Source organism: Triturus cristatus, chromosome 1_2, assembly GCF_964204655.1.
Source record: "Triturus cristatus chromosome 1_2, aTriCri1.1, whole genome shotgun sequence".
NCBI lineage: Eukaryota > Metazoa > Chordata > Amphibia > Caudata > Salamandridae > Triturus > Triturus cristatus.
Window position 1 is genome coordinate 243,877,880 of NC_140580.1, and position 6,000 is coordinate 243,883,879.

Here is a 6,000-nt window from a genome sequence, read left to right on the forward strand (position 1 = left end):
ACTCTTACTCTGGCCTAATAGCTAAGGTCTTAACTCTTACTATGGCCTAATAGCTAAGGTCTTAGACTCATACTCTGGCCTAATGGTTAAGGTCTTAACTCTTACTCTGGCCTAATAGCTAAGGTCTTAGACTCGTACTCTGGCCTAATAGCTAAGGTCTTAGACTTGTACTCTGGCCTAATGGTTAAGGTCTTAACTCTTACTCTGGCCTAATAGCTAAGGTCTTAACTCTTGGTCTGGCCTAATAGCTAAGGTCTTAGACTCGTACTCTGGCCTCATGGTTAAGGTCTTAACTCTTACTCTGGCCTTATAGCTAAGGTCTTAGACTCGTACTATGGCCTAATGGTTAAGGTCTTAACTCTTACTCTGGCCTACTAGTTAAGGTCTTAACTCTTACTCTGGCCTAATAGCTAAGGTCTTAGACTCGTACTCTGGCCTAATGGTTAAGGTCTTAACTCTTACTCTGGCCTAATAGCTAAGGTCTTAGACTCGTACTCTAGCCTAATAGCTAAGGTCTTAGACTCGTACTCTGGCCTACAGGTTGAGGTCTCAACTCTTACTCTGGCCTACTGGATAAGGTCTTAACTCTTACTCTGGCCTAATAGCTAAGGTCTTAGACTCGTACTCTGGCCTACTGGTTAAGGTCTTAACTCTTACTCTGGCCTAACAGCTAAGGTCTTAACTCTTACTCTGGCCTAATAGCTAAGGTCTTAGACTCATACTCTGGCCTAATGTTTATGGTCTTAATTCTTACACTGGCCTACTGGTTAACGTCTTAACCCTTACTCTGGCCTAATAGCTAAGGTCTTAGACTCGTACTCTGGCCTACATATTAAGGTCTTAACTCTTACTCTGGCCTACTGGTTACGGTCTTAACTCTTACTCTGGCCTAATAGCTAAGGTCTTAGACTCATACTCTGGCCTACTGGTTAAGGTCTTAACTCTTATTCTGGCCTAATAGCTAAGGTCTTAACTCTTACTCTGGCCTAATAGCTAAGGTCTTAGACTCGTACTCTGGCCTCATAGTTAAGGTCTTAACTCTTACTCTGGCCTACTGGTTAAGGTCTTAACTCTTACTCTGGCCTAATAGCTAAGGTCTAAGACTCGTACTCTGGCCTAATAGCTAAGGTCTTTGACTCGTACTCTGGCCTACTGGTTAAGGTCTTAACTCTTACTCTGGCCTAATAGCTAAGGTCTTAACTCTTACTCTGGCCTACTGGTAGGTCTTAACTCTTACTCTGGCCTAATAGCTAAGGTCTTAACTCTTACTCTGGCCTAATAGCTAAGGTCTTAGACTCGTACTCTGGCCTAATAGTTAAGGTCTTAACTCTTACTCTGGCCTACTGGTTAAGGTCATAACTCTTACTCTGGCCTAATAGCTAAGGTCTTAGACTCGTACTCTGGCCTAATAGCTAAGGTCTTAGACTCGTACTCTGGCCTAATGGTTAAGGTCTTAACTCTTACTCTGGTCTACTCGTTAATATCTTAACTCTTACTCTGGCCTAATAGCTAAGGTCTTAGACTCGTACTCTGGCCTAATAGCTAAGGTCTTAGACTCACACTCTGGCCTACTGGTTAAGGTCTTAACTCTAACTCTGGCCTAATAGCTAAGGTCTTAGACTCGTACTCTGGCCTAATAGCTAAGGTCTAAGACTCGTACTCTGGCCTAATAGTTAAGGTCTTAACTCTTAATCTGGTCTACTGGTTAAGGTCTTAACTCTTACTCTGGCCTAATAGCTAAGGTCTTAGACTTGTACTCTGGCCTACAGGTTGAGGTCTTAATTCTTACTTTGGCCTACTGGTTAAGGTCTTAACTCTTACTCTGGCCTAATAGCTAAGGTCTTAGACTTGTACTCTGGCCTACTGGTTAAGGTCTTAACTCTTACTCTGGCCTAACAGCTAAGGTCTTATTTCTTACTCTGGCCTAAAAGCTAAGGTCTTAGACTCGCACTCTGGCCTAATGGTTATGGTCTTAACTATTACACTGGCCTACTGGTTAAGGTCTTAACTCTTACTCTGGCCTAATAGCTAAGGTCTTAGACTCGTACTCTGGCCTAATAGCTAAGGTCTTAGACTCGTACTCTGGCCTCCAGGTTAAGGTCTTAACTCTTACTCTGGCCTACTGGTTAAGGTCTTAACTCTTACTCTGGCCTAATAGCTAAAGTCTTAGACTTATACTCTGGCCGACTGGTTAAGGTCTTAACTCTTACTCTGACCTAATAGCTAAGGTCTTAACTCTTACTCTGGCCTAAAAGCTAAGGTCTTAGACTCGTACTCTGGCCAAATAGTTAAGGTCTTAACTCTTACTCTGGCCTACTGGTTAAGGTCTTAACTCTTACTCTGGCCTATAAGCTAAGGTCTTAGACTCGTACTCTGGCCTAATAGCTAAGGTCTTAGATTCGTACTCTGGCCTACTGGTTAAGGTCTTAACTCTTACTCTGGCCTAATAGCTAAGGTCTGAGACTCGTGCTCTGGCCTAATAGCTAAGGTCTTAACACTTACTATGGCCTAATAGCTAAGGTTTCAGATTTGTACTCTGACCTAATGGTTAAGGTCTTAACTCTTACTCTGGCCTACTGGTTAAGGTCTTAACTCTTACTCTGGCCTAATAGCTAAGGTCTTAGACTCATACTCTGGCCTAATGGTTAAGGTCTTAACTCTTACTCTGGCCTACTGGTTAAGGTCTTAACTCTTACTCTGGCCTAATAGCTAAGGTCTTAACTCTTACTCTGGCCTAATAGCAAGGGTCTTAGACTCGTAATCTGGCCTAATGGTTAAGGTCTTAACTCTTACTCTGGCCTAATAGCTAAGGTCTTAACTCTTACTCTGGCCTAATAGCTAAGGTCTTAGACTCGTACTATGGCCTACAGGTTAAGGTCTTAACTCTTACTCTGGCCTAATGTTTAAGGTCTTAACTCTTACTCTGGCCTAATAGCTAAGGTCTTAGACTCGTACTCTGGCCTACTGGTTAAGGTCTTAACTCTTACTCTGGCCTAATAGCTAAGGTCTTAACTCTTACTCAGGCCTAATAGCTAAGGTCTTAGACTCGTACTCTGGCCTAATGGTTAAGGTCTTAACTCTTTCTCTGGCCTACTGGTTAAAGTCTTAACTCTTACTCTGGCCTACTGGTTAATGTCTTAACTCTTACTCTGGCCTAATAGCTAAGGTCTTAACTCTTACTCTGGCCTAATAGCTAAGGTCTTAGACTCGTACTCTGGCCTAATGGTTAAGGTCCTAACTCTTACCCCGGCCTAATAGCTAAGGTCTTAGACTCGTACTTTGGCCTAATAGCTAAGTTCTTAGACTCGTACTCTGGCCTAATAGCTAAGGTCTTAGACTTGTACTCTGGTCTAATGGTTAAGGTCTTAACTCTTACTCTGGCCTAACAGCTAAGGTCTTAACTCTTACTCTGGCCTAATAGCTAAGGTCTTAGACTTGTACTCGGGCATAATGGTTAAGGTCTTAACTCTTACTCTGGCCTAATAGCTAAGGTCTTAGATTCGTACTATGGCCTAATGGTTAAGGTCTTAACTCTTACTCTGTCCTACTGGTTAAGGTCTTAATTCTTACTCTGGCCTAATAGCTAAGGTCTTAGACTCGTACTCTGGCCTAATGGTTAAGGTCTTAACTCTTACTCTGGCCTAATAGCTAAGGTCTTAGACTCGCACTCTGGCCTAATAGCTAAGGTCTTAGACTCGTACTCTGGCCTAATGGTTAAGGTCTTAACTCTTACTCTGACCTACTGGTTAAGGTGTTAACTCTTACTCTGGCCTAATAGCTAAGGTCTTAGACTCGTACTCTGGCCTGATAGCTAAGGTCTTAGACTTGTACTCTGGCCTACAGGTTGAGGTCTTAACTCTTACTCTGGCCTACTGGTTAAGGTCTTAACTCTTACTCTGGCCTAATAGCTAAGGTCTTAACTCTTACTCTGGCCTAACAGCTAAGGTCTTAGACTCGTACTCTGGCCTAATTGGTTAAGGTCTTAACTCTTACTCTGGCCTAATAGCTAAGGTCTTAGACTTGTACTCTGGCCTAATAGCTAAGGTCTTAGACTCGTACTCTGGCCTAATAGCTAAGGTCTTAGACTTGTACTCTGGCCTAATGGTTAAGGTCTTAACTCTTACTCTGGCCTAATAGCTAAGGTCTTAACTCTTACTCTAGCCTAAAAGCTAAGGTATTAGACTCGTACTCTGGCCTAATGGTTAAGGTCTTAACTCTTACTCTGGCCTAATAGCTAAGGTCTTAGACTCGTACTATGGCCTAATGGTTAAGGTCTTAACTCTTACTCTGGCCTACTGGTTAAGGTCTTAACTCTTACTCTGGCCTAACAGCTAAGGTCTTAACTCTTACTCTGGCCTAATAGCTAAGGTCTTAGACTCATACTCTGGCCTAATGTTTATGGTCTTAATTCTTACACTGGACTACTGGTTAAGGTCTTAACCCTTACTCTGGCCTAATAGCTAAGGTCTTAGACTCGTACTCTGGCCTACAGGTTAAGGTCTTAACTCTTACTCTGGCCTACTGGTTACGGTCCTAACTCTTACTCTGGCCTAATAGCTAAGGTCTTAACTCTTACTATGGCCTAATAGCTAAGGTCTTAGACTTGTACTCTGGCCTAATAGTTAAGGTCTTAATTCTTACTCTGGCCTACTGGTTAAGGTCTTAACTCTTACTCTTGCCTAATAGCTAAGGTCTAAGACTCGTACTCTGGCCTAATAGCTAAGGTCTTAGACTCATACTCTGGCCTACTGGTTAAGGTCTTAACTCTTACTCTGGCCTAATAGATAAGGCCTTAACTCTTACTGTGGCCTACTGGTTAAGGTCTTAACTCTTACTCTGGCCTAATAGCTAAGGTCTTAGACTCGTACTCTGGCCTAATAGCTAAGGTCTTAACTCTTACTCTGGCCTAATAGCTAAGGTCTTAACTCTTACTCTGGCCTAATAGCTAAGGTCTTAGACTCGTACTCTGGCCTAATAGTTAAGGTCTTAACTCTTACTCTGGCCTACTGGTTAAGGTCATAACTCTTACTCTGGCCTAATAGCTAAGGTCTTAGACTCGTACTCTGGCCTAATAGCTAAGGTCTTAGACTCGTACTCTGGCCTAATGGTTAAGGTCTTAACTCTTACTCTGGTCTACTCGTTAATATCTTAACTCTTACTCTGGCCTAATAGCTAAGGTCTTAGACTCGTACTCTGGCCTAATAGCTAAGGTCTTAGACTCACACTCTGGCCTACTGGTTAAGGTCTTAACTCTAACTCTGGCCTAATAGCTAAGGTCTTAGACTCGTACTCTGGCCTAATAGCTAAGGTCTAAGACTCGTACTCTGGCCTAATAGTTAAGGTCTTAACTCTTAATCTGGTCTACTGGTTAAGGTCTTAACTCTTACTCTGGCCTAATAGCTAAGGTCTTAGACTTGTACTCTGGCCTACAGGTTGAGGTCTTAATTCTTACTTTGGCCTACTGGTTAAGGTCTTAACTCTTACTCTGGCCTAATAGCTAAGGTCTTAGACTTGTACTCTGGCCTACTGGTTAAGGTCTTAACTCTTACTCTGGCCTAACAGCTAAGGTCTTATTTCTTACTCTGGCCTAAAAGCTAAGGTCTTAGACTCGCACTCTGGCCTAATGGTTATGGTCTTAACTATTACACTGGCCTACTGGTTAAGGTCTTAACTCTTACTCTGGCCTAATAGCTAAGGTCTTAGACTCGTACTCTGGCCTAATAGCTAAGGTCTTAGACTCGTACTCTGGCCTCCAGGTTAAGGTCTTAACTCTTACTCTGGCCTACTGGTTAAGGTCTTAACTCTTACTCTGGCCTAATAGCTAAAGTCTTAGACTTATACTCTGGCCGACTGGTTAAGGTCTTAACTCTTACTCTGACCTAATAGCTAAGGTCTTAACTCTTACTCTGGCCTAAAAGCTAAGGTCTTAGACTCGTACTCTGGCCAAATAGTTAAGGTCTTAACTCTTACTCTGGCCTACTGGTTAAGGTCTTAACTCTT